Source organism: Apodemus sylvaticus, chromosome 4 (assembly GCF_947179515.1).
Source record: "Apodemus sylvaticus chromosome 4, mApoSyl1.1, whole genome shotgun sequence".
NCBI lineage: Eukaryota > Metazoa > Chordata > Mammalia > Rodentia > Muridae > Apodemus > Apodemus sylvaticus.
The window spans coordinates 70,520,830-70,534,414 of record NC_067475.1 but is presented as its reverse complement, the minus strand read 5'-3'; the positions used below and the strand labels follow the sequence as shown (position 1 = coordinate 70,534,414).

Sequence of the window (13,585 nt, the reverse complement as noted above, 5' to 3'; positions counted from 1 at the left end):
TCTCTGTCTCTCTGTCTCTCTGTCTGTCTCTCTGTCTCTCTGTCTCTGTCTCTGTCTCTGTCTCTGTCTCTGTCTCTCTCTCTCTCTCTCTCTCTGTGTGTGTGTGTGTGTTTATCTGGTTTTTTGAGATAGGGTTTCTCTGTGTAGCCCTGGCTGTCCTGGATCTCACTTTGTAGACCAGGCTGGCCTCAAACTCTGAAATCTGCCTGTCTCTGCCTCCCAAATGCTAGGATTAAAGGTGTGTGGCACCACTGCCTGGCTGGATTCTCCTTTTTTCAATTTTTATTTTATTAATTTTCATCTGAAATTCTGCCTCACTGCAGTGCTCCCCTCACAGTTTTTCAGCCCTCCCCCATCTCCTTTGCCTCTGAGAGGGTGCTCCCCATGCATTCCCCCTCCCTGGGGCATTAAGTCTCTATAGGATTAGGCACATCCTCTTCCACTGAGGCCAGACAAGGTATGCCTGTACTTCATTTGTGCTTGGGGCATCAGACAAGTTCATGTATGCTCACTGGTTGGTGGCTTAGTCTCTGGTGGCCCCTGAAAGTCCAGATTAGGTGATACTGGTCATTTTTTTAGAGTTGCCATCTCCTTTAGTTCCTTTAATCCTTTGCCTAACTCATCCATAGGGTTCCCCTACTACAATCCAATGCTTAGCTGTAACTGCATTTCAGTTAGCTGTTGGTAGAGCCTCTGAGAGGACAGCCATGCTAGCCTCCTGTCTGCATGGAAAACATAGCATTAGTAGCGTATGTGTGTCTGTGTGTGTGTGTTCTGCCCAAACAGCATTACATGCAAATTTTCACTGCCAGTAATCAATGTTCTGGTTCAAGGATTCTGCTTTCTGAAACATCATAGGAGTGGCTCCTCCATGACCTCCAGAAGCTGGTAGATGGAGTAGATTGTCAGGTGAACCATGTCAAAACATTGGCTTCCAGCGTGGATTGCAGCAGAGTGAGTGAGCCCAGGTTTTGTGTTCTGGCTTTTTTGCCATTATTTTTTTTTCAATTTTACTTAAATATCTTCTTTATTTACATTTCAAATGTCCTTTTTGCTCAATGCCCCTCCGAAAACCTCTATCCCATCCCCTCCATCTGCTCACTAACCCACCCACTCCAGCTTCCCTGACCTGGTAGGGGTACCCTGAGGCAATGAGCCTTCAAGGGTCCAAGGGTCTCTCCTCTCATTGATGTCTGTTCAGGCTATCCTCTGTTACCCATGTGTCTGGAGTCATCGTTTCTTCCATGTGTACTCTCTCATTTGTGCTTAAGTCCCTGAGAACTCTGGGATTACTGGTTGGTTCGTATTTTTGTTCATCCTATGGGGTTGCAAACACTTTCAACACCTTGGGTCCTTTAGCTAGTTCCTCCATTGAAACCCTTTGCTCATTTCAATGTTGGGATGTGTGTGCATCCCCCTCTGTATTTGTCAGGCACTGGCAAAGCATCTCAGAAGAGAGTTATATCTGGCTCCTGTCAGCAAGCACTTATTGGCATCCACAATAGTGTCTGGGTTTGTTAACTGCATATGGGATGCCCCCGCCACAGGTGGGGAAGTCTATGGATATCCATTCTTTTACTCTCTGCTCCACACTTTGTATTTCTTCCCATGGGTATTTTGTACCCCTTCTAAGAAGAATCAATGTAGCAACACTTTGGTCTTCTTTCTTCTTGAGCTTCATGTGGTCTTTGAATTGTATTTTGGGTATTCTGAGCTTCTAGGCTAATATCCACTTATCAGTGAGTTGGTCTTGAAGTCCTCTATCAGCATCATGCAATGTGATTTTAAATTCAAATCTTGATCTGTGGTATATTTGGTTATCCAGAACTTGCTGTGCTGGGAGAACTGGCTTCTGATGATGCTAAGTAGCCTTGGTTTTTGTTGGTAGGGTTCTTGGGCTTGACTTTCACCATCTTGTTATTTTTGGTGTTACATGGTTCTGTTGTTTCTGTGTTCCTACCTGGAGCTTGTACTTCCTGTGTGCCTGTAAGCCTGTGCCAGCACTCCTGGGAGCCCAGCTCTCTTCTGGTGGGACCTGTGCACAGATGGCTGTGGAGCATCCCCAGCTCCATGGTACAGATAGCTCAACTGTTTTTTTTTTAATAATAGCTCAACCTGTGTCATTTTTTTTCATTTAATGTTTTTGTGTTTGTTTTAGATATTAACTTAGTTATGAAGAATGACATCAATTAAAATAAACTTATTTTCCCAGAACAGCCCTAGTGTGTATCCTAGGGTACCACTTCAGTTTAGGTTCTTCTGCCTCTGTCTCTTGAATATCATTTTCAGAAGGACACCTCTGACTTTAGCTTCAGAGTTGATCTTTTGGGCACTTATTTTTTTCTTTCTTTTTTTTATTCGATGTATTCTTTATTTACATTTCAAATGATTTCCCCTTTTCTGGGTCCCCACTCCCTGCAAGCCCCATAAGCCTTCTTCTCTCTCCCTGTTCCTCCAGACAGGGTTTCTCTGTGTAGTCCTGGATGTCCTGGAACTCAGTTTGTAGACCAGGCTGGCCTCGAACTCAGAAATCTGCTTGTCTCCTTCTCACAAGTGCTGTGGTTAAAGGCATGCTCCACCACCACCTGGCTAACATAAACTTAACTTCTGTTCCCCTCAGCATTGATGGTCATTAGGCAGGTGGTGGTTTTGTAATCTGGGGTTGCAGGTGTGTTGTTGGAATAACCTGGTCTTGTTGAGGGTGCCAATTGAAGATGCTGGTCTTATCAGAGATTGCCTTAGAGAGTGATGCTAGGCTCAGGTTTTGTTGAGAGGCATCTTGGAAACTAATGCTAGGTGCCAGGATATTAATTTGAACAGATTTTTAAAAATGGTGTCTGAATTTCAAAAATCTGACCATACATCAGGAATATCTGTATTCTCTAGTCTTAGTTTTTGGTGTTCAAGTTTTTGATGCTGGATAACTATTCTTGTTAGCTAAATTGTATCAATGAATAATGTGGAATTTGTAATTAAAACACACCCCCACAGAAAGCAGAAGCAAAGACAGCTGTTGATCTAGCTTTTATTTATTAGGCAGCATATTTAAAAAAACATGCAGAGGGTCTAGAGGTTAGGGAAAGGTGTTTGAGAGATTTAGTGATAGTGGCAGAGAGAGTATTTAATAAAAGAGGACTACAAAAGAGAAAAATGATAAGTGGACAGAAGCAACAGACTCCAGACCCATCAAAAAGTCTGTTGGCAGTCAAGGAAAAATCAGAAGAATGTAGGAGATGCCTAAAACAGATAGTTTCAGAGGAAGGAGGTAAGGGGTCCCTGAAGACCCTGAGGGGAAGTACAAAGTGTAAATGGAGTAACACACAGGAAAGTATAGAGCCATCTTCAGAGGTTTGGGGCTCTGATCCTGCCCACCATACAGGAGCTCTTCCACATGCCTTACATTTTGTGAACACTCAGACTCCTGAGCAGTTACGGAAAGCACCCCTTCCCTGATCATGTTTATGGTAGCATTTGTAAGACCAGTGCATGGGTAAATAGTATCTGTGCAGAGATTTACATGATCTCTTTATTTATGCAAGATTGTCCCTAGTAAGCAAAGTATATTGGTGATGGTTATTCTTCTACTCTGCACTAATTGTGGACATACTAAAGTGGAAGGCATGACTTTTCCTTTTTTTTTTTTTTTTTTTGGTTTTTTTCAAGACAGGGTTTCTCTGTGTAGCCCTGCCTGTCCTGGAACTCACTTTTTAGTCCAGGGTGGCCTTGAACTCAGAAATTTGCCTGCCTCTGCCTCCCAAGTGCTGGGATTAAAGGCATGTTCCACCAGTCCCCAGCTAAATTTTTTTAAGTTGAAGTATATAGATCCAGTTCTGATACAGATTCTTCTGGTCAAAAAACAGATAAATTTAATCTGAGTCTTGAGGCAGAAAAACAGATATGTTTAATCCAGATCGTCAGACTAGAAGACACTCCCTTAACTAGGCCACCCCTTCTACTGGAGGCCCACAATGAGCATAAAGAAGAAGGAAGCTTTTTTCTTTGGCTTCCTGCTCTCATCTCAATAGCTAGCCCATTCCTTCACTGGCATTAGACCCTTCTTCTTAAGAATTTCAGTATATACTGAAGAACACCTGAGACTTCACACCTTGCACAATAATACTGACTGTAGTCATTGTTATATTAGCTAGACCTCAGCCTGTATGTTATTCTCATATATCTTCTGACTATTTATATAAAGTCATTCATTCTCTATATGACCCTGAAAATAAAACACACTTGAGATGAGAATATATAAAGTTTTACAGACTTTACTATCCAGAGGTGGATAGAATAGTCCAAATTAGTGACCACTGACCTAAGAGTCACTAAACTCATACACATACACACACACGGAAGTCCAGTGGGGAGGGAGGGAGAGAGAGAGAGAGAGAGAGAGAGAGAGAGAGAGAGAGAGAGAGAGAGAGGTGGGAAAGAGAAGAAGAGAGAGGGAGAGAGAAGGAAGGAGGGAGAAGGAGGGAGCAAGGGAGGGAGAGAGAGAAAGAGAGAGAGAGAGAGAGAGAGAGAGAGAGAGAGAGAGAGAGAGAGAGAGAGAGAACTTAGGGGAAATGTAGTGAGCCACCCTTTGTTCTTCTCTGTTACAAGATGGCACTGGCCACATGCTGCTCCCTGGTAGTAAGTCACTTGAATACATGCGCAGTGTGCTGTATTCCTCATCTCACTTAGATGCTAATGAAGAACTCACTGAGTTCACCTATGAGAAAACAGCTGGTTATCTCCCTTGGCAGATGAGGCTATCTAGGCTTTATAAGGTCAGGCTGGGAGAGAGCCCTGGGCCGCCAAAAGAAGAAATAAGCTTAATTCAAGGTTTCCTGCATAAACCATTAAAGGAAGAAACTCCTTGGTGTTGTGTACTCTTTGCTGGTGAAGGTGGACGCGACATTATTGGTGGCCCGTACTGTCTGGAGTCTTCAGAACCTTTATTGGTCGGGGGTTTTCAGTGCGCTGGTGAGTACCCAGTAGTTGGGGGTTAATTAAATTAAAAATTCCTGGAATATGGGAGGTATAAAGATCCCGGTTATGGGACAAGACAGCTCTCGGTATTAAGAGGCTATAAAGATCCCAGTAATGTATGGGACAAGGCAGCTCTCGGTATTAAGTGGCTATGAAGTTCCCGGTATTTGGGGCAAGTTTTAAATTATAAAAGAAAAATTAATCGGTAATAGAGGCCACGGGAGTCTCAGGTCTGTAGTACAAATGGACAAATGGAGGAAAGTGTGGTTAGTTCGCCCTGCCCTACAAATTAAGGCGGGGGCGGGGGGAGTTTGAGGTGGAACAAAAGGATAGAGGATTTGCATAGTAATCAACTAACAGTGAACTCCATGGTTAAGAACCATGGGAATTTTAAGTAAGAAGTTCTCATGCCTGTTTTTAAAGGACAGGCACCTTGTTACTCTGCCTGGTCAATTAGAAGCAGTTTAGATTCTGCCTCTAATTACGTGATAGCAGTGATAATAGAAATTTATTTAGGATGGGGACTTCCCAGTCTCATCCAATTTTTCTGGCTCTGCAAGAGCTATTATTTTCTAAAAACTTAAAACTTAAGAAATCCACCCTGGAGAGATTCCTGAATGAATGTGATACAGTAGCTCCTTGGTTTGCAGTCTCAGGGAACCTTAAGGTACCCTGCTGGGATAAATTAGGCAAGGACTTGGATTTCTCTTGGGAACAGGGCACCCTGAAACCGGGGGTGAAGCCCGTTTGGAAATTGGTGAGGAGCTGTCTAGAAGATCACAGATGTTACAGGGCCCTTGAGAATGGCCGAAATGCTTTGGAAATGATAAAGGAAGAAAGGTCAGAAAAAGCTGAAAGTGAAAAAGGAGATAGGAGAGGGTCTCTGTATCCTAGCCCCAGGGACTTAGAACAAACAGAATCTGAAGATTCCCACAGCGAAGATGAAATTCAGGCTCTCATGAGCAAGTTAGAGGCCCAGGTACTAAAGAGAAAAAAGACATTCAAAGACAAAAAGCAAATTCCGGCCAAGGCAGCAGAGTGCCACTCCCCTATGCCAGCCCTGCCTCCTTACCAGAAAGGCATTTCTACAACGCACCCTTCCCCCCTTCCCCTCCCGCACTTTGTGGGCTTTCCTTTTGCCCAGAACTCTAGGGGCAGTCCCGAGCAAAACCTCTCACTGGGTGAAAACATTCCAGGGTTCCGCACGGAAAAAGAGCTTGCTTTAATAGCCTTCTTACAGGATCTATGAGATTTAAAAGGAAAATTTAAAAGGTACTTTAAATCTTCCGCGGAAGGCTGAATCCTACACGAGCTAAATTTTCTGGAGGAAAATTTATTCTTTATAAGTCAGAGACAGTTAAAACAGCCAGACAAAGAAATTCCTGGGCTCTCCTCTACCCCCCCCCCCCACCTCTCTCTACATGGTCATGGCCAATATACCGTGTCTCACATTTTTTAAAACTTTTTCTCTTTTTATAAACTTAATATGGATTAAAAAAGCAAGACACTATACAATAACTATCAATGGTTGGCACTATTTCTTTCCTTCCTTCCCTGGCAGAACTCCCAGAAGAAAAAGAAGACAAGGAGTTAACTCTTAAACAAGAGAAAAAGCAGGTTTCAAAAAAAGCAGTTTTTCCATGTACAGGACATGGTATCAAATAGTATAATAATAATTATACTACTACTAATAATAATAGTAATAATAATAATAATGGTTAAAAGCTAATTTCAAAACTCTCCAAGAAACAGAAGAAAATGGGAGATGTCCTATTTTCTCTCTGAATCCTAATGGAGATATTCTTAGTTCTGGTTAAGGTATTTGGATCTTTTTGGGACATCAAGTTCCATTTCTGTCTGTTGCCTACCTTTGGTGCACCAAACTTGTCTATATGTGTGTCAATTCATGTTGTCTATTGTTTGAGTGCTGAATGATTGTTGTGTTTATGTTATGTGTTAAAAAGAAAAAAATAAAATGGTTAAAAAAAAAGGTATTATCTACTGGCAGTCATGCCAGTCTATAATTTACACAGAAGATGATTAAAGGTGCTTCACATTCTTAACTATGAGTTAAACATAGCTGGAGAAAAAAGCTACTTTTAAGAGGCCAACAGCCTCAAACTTAATGGTTAATTCTCCTGGAAAAATTTCTACCATGGTGATGGTTGGGTTCAAGGTGTTTTATTCCCCTAAAATTACAGCTAGAAAAATATATATGTATTTGGTTTAAATTAATGAGATTTGTGTAATTGCTTCATCTTTATTTCTAATTGATCTTAAAGGTATAAATGTTTTACATGCCTTGACTATAGAGTATTGACTCATAAGTTATTGGACATGATTTAAAAAATATAATGATGGTAACAAAAGGTAAGTTTAAAACTAACAATTTAGGGTTAAAGCTATCTTAAGCAACATGTGGCATGACAGAAGTCAAGAAATACAGGTCTCTAAGGTATTTCTAAATTGACATAACGTTTTATGTGATTCTTATCCTAGAACTCAGACTTATAAAATATAAGACTTAAAGTAATGTCTCTTCAATAAGTTACATTGTCATACAATCAAACACACAAGCTGATAGACAAACTTTGCAATATGAAAATAATGTGTTTGCTATTATTTTAAGGAGAAAAGATTATTTAAACTGGGTTTTGCTTTCAAAAAATTGCAGCTATGCTTTGATATTACAGCTTACTTTTGTTATTTGACCTTCATACAGTGGGGTCTGGTTACAGGCTGCTCCTTGCAAGATTGATGGGTATAAGGCTGGCCTTATCTTCACCTAGAGAGTTATGGCCAAAAGAACGTTTTTAACAGATTCATACAGATGTGGTTCAAAATAAAGTTTTAAACTTAGATCCATAAAACATTAATAAGGCTATATAGAAATTATAAAGGCATTAAAATTCGGCCTTGGATTCACCCCAAATATTAACACAGGAGGCTAGAGTAGCCCTCAAAAGAATAGAACAAGGGTTACAAGACGCAATATTGTTTCACTACAAAGAAAGAGAGAAAATTGCTTTATATATTTTGTCTACCTTTTTGCAGCCTACAGGCCTGCTTTGGCAGGAATGTCCCCTGTTGTGGGTACATCCTATAGCCTCACCAACAAAACCTATTGATCATTACTCTACTGCAATTGCTAAATTGGTCCTTCTGGGGATACAACAATGTCTACAGATTTTTTGGGAAGAATCTTACATCACTGATCGTTTCCTATACTGCTTCTCAGGTGCAGGTTTTGTGTGGGAAAATTGATGACTGGGCCATATTGCGCTGCTGTTTTGATAGATTAATAGATAATCATTTTCCCAGACATCCTTTGCTTTCATTTTTTAAGGAGCATCCTGTGGTGTTTCCAAAAGTAACTGCACAAGCACCCTTGCCGGGTGCCCCCAATATATTTACAGACGGATCTAAAACAGGCTGTGGAGCTTATATGATCGAGCACAATAAGCCCGTTTTGTGCCAATATCAGCCTGGCTCCCCACAGGTGGTTGAGTTACAAATTGTGTTAGAAGTTTTCAAAAAATGTTCCTTTCCATTTAATTTACTTTCGGATTCATCTTATGTGGTAAATGCTGTTAAGATATTAGAAGTAGCTGGCTCCATAAAACCTACTAGTACAGTAAGTCATCTTATGAAGGAATTACAGAAAATTATCTGGTCCAGAGATTCAAAAATTTTTATACAACATATTAGAGCCCATTCTGGTCTGCCAGGCCCGCTGAATAAGGGCAATGACCTTGTTGATCGATGCACCAGAATGGAATATGCCCTCCTGGCCTCATCCCTGGAAGCTGCATGGAAATTTCATCAACAATTTCATGTTTCAGCTAGGACATTACAACAAAAATTCCATCTTTCCCATGCAGATGCATGACAGATCGTGCTGGAGTGCCAACAATGTATATTTTTTCACCATCCCCCGCGTCTAGGAGTTAATCCAAAGGGCCTATTGCCCCTAAAATTATGACAGATAGATGTGACTCATATATCTTAAGTTTAGAACCTTAAAGTATGTTCATGTCTCTGTGGATATATGCTCTGGCATTATTCATGCTACTGCCATGAGTGGAGAGAAGGCTCGCAATATGATTGGACATTGCCTTGAAGCATGGGCTGCCTGGGGGCAGCCTTGTTAGTTAAAACAGATAATGGTCCATCTTATACTGCTCAGTCGTTCCAGTCTTTCTACAAACAAATAAATATATAGTTAAATCATGGCCTTCCTCATAATCCCCAAGGTCAGGGCATTATAGAGCATGCCCACTACACCTTAAAAGAACACTTAATAAAACAAAAAGGGGAATTGGCTATGGTCACACCCCTAAGGACGGCATAGCATTTGCCCTCTTCTGGTGTGTCTGAAGACAGCTACAATATACTTATCTATAATTTAATCTTTAAAAAGGTGCCTAGACAGGACCCTTTGGGACAGGACACATAAAGTGTGTATCCCAAAGAGGGTATATAGAAACATTCAGATATATAAGCACACTTATTATTCGTATCATCAAAAAGGTAATGGCTTAAAAAACAATTTTACATTTTTGTATACATCAAATTATAAAGATTTGTTCTTGATGTAGCACATTATGATGTTGATTCTAAAGGACTTAATTAGCTTCTGAGGATGGTTGATACTCATATTTCTAATTTAAAAAATCAATATATGTGCACATAACTATGATTCATCTTGGGACATCATTTTCATGAATGGCTTTTTTGAAGGAAGAGCTAGATATCTTGTTTATAATCAACAGGTGGCTGTGGAAACACATGGGCTCAGCTCAGTTAGCAGAGCTGACCATGATCGACTTATGGATTATGCTTTTAATCCTTTTACAATTTGCCAAAGGGCTCATGCTCTGAGTAATCTGTCATCTAGCGTTGCTCATGCAATTGATGTGCAAGTGAGCCTTTATGGTCAACTGAAAGGAGGCTTAATGGTAATAAACCAAAGAATTGATTTAGTACAAGAACAAATTGAGACCTGTGGCAGCTAGCCCAATTGGGATGTCAGTGGAAATATTCTAGTTTATGCATTACCAACATTTAGTATGAAAATTTTAAAAGAGCTGCGAATTTGTCTAAACAAATGTCTAAGTATCTTTTAGGAAATTGCATTGGTGAATTTGACACCCTGATGGACCAACTCCATATGGCTATCATATCCATGAATTCCACTCCAGTGGATGTGTCTTTGGCTGAAGGACTGTCATCATGGATCAGCTCAGTGGTGTATCATCTGAAGGAGTGGGCGGGACTTAGAGTCCTTGCTGTTCTCATGATTTTAATAGCATTTGCTTGCCTGTGGTGTATCTGTAGGATAGGTTTGTCCAACAGAGACAGGCCACAATGATAGTACAGGCACTCACAGCTATTAAAGCTGGACAGTTCCCCCAGGCCTGGCTGACAGCCTTATATACTCTTACCTGATAGCGTGTTTAATAATAAAAAAGGAGGAACAAACAGGAGCACAGAATGCATGGCCATGGTATGATGGGATCTTGTCAAATTATCAAAATGCTTTTACCCCACTAACTCCTCTTGCTCGCATTAAGGGAGAATTTTTTCTTTATAATATATTTGCTGTTAGGAACGTTAACAGAAGGGCAGTCAGACTTCTTAATATAACCATAAACTCACTTTTGCAAAACATGAATTATTCTTCTGCCCCGGTTTGCGTCAAACCACCCTTTTTCTTCCTTATTAGTACCGATGTGTCTAGTGATCGCCTAGATTGTAACAGTACCCATACACAATGCTATCTATCAGAATGTTGGGATGGCGGCAACGATACTGCCTTGGTAGTTCACCTACCCATGTTTGTGCCCATTCCAGTTATAGAAGACGCAGACACTTTTCCTATAGGACAATTGTTCCATTTCAAGAGAGATTTTGGTATTACTGTTGCCATTATTACAGCCATTACTATATCTGCAGCAGCCGCTGCTACTGCTGCAGTAGCCATGGCGTCTCAAGTGCAGACTGCAGAGGTAGTGAATAGTATAGTTGAGTGGTCTGCACGAGCCTTACAGACCCCAAATCAATATAATTCCCATTTAGAAGCTGGAATACGACTTTTGAATCAGAGAGTAGATATTCTACAAGAAGAAATTGATGCACTTGTAACAATGGTGCAGGTATCTTGCGTTAAACATACCCCAGGATTGTGTATTACTCCCCTTCAGGTAAATATGACAGTTCTAAAAGAAAGTCAGTACAATATAAGTGAATTCCTTAAAGGAAATTGGTCTCTTGAGGGAGAATTATTAACCAAACAGCTTGTATTTCAGATAGCTTCGCTTAATGCCACAAGACTGAAGCCAATCACCGTGGAGGACCTGACCTCGTGGATCTCCAGTGTCTTTTCTTGGATCAAAGAGTGGGCTGGATTGTTAGCTATAGCCACCCTTATGTGCTTAGCAGCCTTTGTCTGCCTTTGGTGCTTCTGCCGTATTAGACGAGATCATGTAGCTCATAGAGCCATAGTTTATCAGGCTCTTGCAGCTATAGACGCTCAGGAAGACGTCTCTGTGTGGCTGGCCTCTCTAAAATCTTAGAAGCCTACTCTCCAGGGTACACTGTACATACTATACTGTCTGGAATCCAATGGTACTCAATGACAGGCAAATTCTCAGCGCTTGGATCAACCTGAGACATGGGGCTCGGTGGGCGATAGGGTAACCCTTTGATGGGTAAGACTAAGTCATGGCAGAGATGACATAAGTCAGGGGTCATTGGACAGTAGGATGCCAGTGACCCGATTAGCCCTGACCTGGGACGGCTTCTATTAAAACAAAAAAGGGTGATATGTAGTGAGCCACCCTTTGTTCTTCTCTGTTACAAGATGGTGCTGGCCACATGCAGCTCCCTGGTAGTAAATCACTTGAATACATGTGCAGTGTGCTGTATTCCTTATCTCACTTACATGGTAATGAAGAACTCACTGAGTTCACCTATGAGAAAACGGCTGGTTATCTCCCTGGGCAGATGAGGCTATCTAGGCTTCATAGGGTCAGGCTGGGAGAGAGCCCGGGGCCGCCAAAAGAAGAAATAAGCTTAATTCAAGGTTTCCTGAATAAACCATTAAAGGAAGAAACTCCTTGGTGTTGCGTCCTCTTTGCTGGCGAAGGTGGACGCGACAGAAAAATTGAAACTAAAATGTAAAGTGTACCTATAATTGTGTTCAAAAGAATGAAGAGTAAATAACTTCTGGTGTTCTTTTCAGGTCAACATTAACCTTCAAACTACCTCCAGCAGAAACGTCAGGGGACATGGAGGCAAAGGGCCGGGCCTCCACACAGATCAGCATTAAAAAATCTGCTATGAGGGGACCATTAGCAACTTCTCATTTTGCACGGGGGGGAATTCAGAAAAGGATTTCAAGCCTAGTGTTCTCATTAGAGGCCAATGAGGAAGTGGCATGGTGTTTGACAGTGAACACAAATGGGGTTGATGAAGAAAGCAAAGATTACCTGTCAGTTTACCTGGGGTTGCTCAGCTGTCCAGAGAGCCCAGTTTGGGCAAAGTTCAAATTCTGGATCACAAATTCTCAAGGAGAGAAATGTCAAAGTATGAAAAACTCCAATGTCGTAAGCTTTCAGCAATATGAAGACCGGGGATTCAAAAAGTACATCCTTCGAGGTTTCTTCCTCTCCCATCAGCAATGGCTTGTCGCTGAAGACCAGCTCAGCCTCTGCTGCAACATGAGCCTAGTAGAAGCCATCTTTAGCATGCCTGGACAGAAGATGACACCTGTAATCAAGGATTCAAGATAGATGTTGACAGATGACCTAGCAAAGCTGTGGGAGAAATCTCTCTTCACAGACTGTTCCCTATTGGTATGTGGCCATGTATTCAGGGCTCACAAGGCCATCCTAGCAGCTCGCTCTCCAGTTTTCAGAGCCATGTTTGAACATGAAATGCAGGAGAGCCTAAAGAACCTCGTTGAGATCCATGACCTGGAACCTCAGGTCTTCCAGATGATGTGCTTCATCTACTCAGGGGAAAAACACCACACCTCAACAGCAACTCCATGGCCACTGGTGTGCTGGCAGCAGCTGACAAGTATGGCCTGGAGGACTTGAAGGTCATGTGTGAGGATGCCCTCTTCAGGATCCTGTTTGTGGAGAAAGCTGTAGACACTCTCATCGTGGCCGATCTCCACAGCACACAGTGACTGAAGACTCAGGCCCTGGATTTCATTGCACTTCATTCCTATGAAGTCTGTGAGACCTTGGGGTAGAAGGAAATGTTGGAGTCTCATCCCTACTTGGCAGCTGAAGCCTTCCACTTCCTGGATTCTGCACAGAGTATTTTCTTCGAACCCTCACTCAAAGGCATAAAGAGATTTTAGGAGCTGGTCAGATATGACCAACTCCTGTCTTCCAATGGCAGCACCCAATGTAGTTACCAATGACTTCTGGTTAGAGTACAGTATTGCTGGAGCATTTACACTGCATCTGCATGAAAGCAGCATGGTGGCTCAGGATTTCAAACAGCTCTGCTATGTTAAAATTTCAGGTGTGAATGGCAGAACAGGAGTCTCAGACAATCTAGATGATATCTGCCCTGTTGATGTTCCTGTTTGTTTTTGTCT

General features: G+C 41.6%; 1 pseudogene; it reads left to right on the top strand.

The window, feature by feature from the left end:
• Window positions 1-12,260: 12,260 nt before the first annotated feature.
• LOC127683617 (TD and POZ domain-containing protein 2-like) lies at window positions 12,261-13,342 on the top strand (annotated as a pseudogene).
• Window positions 13,343-13,585: the final 243 nt, after the last annotated feature.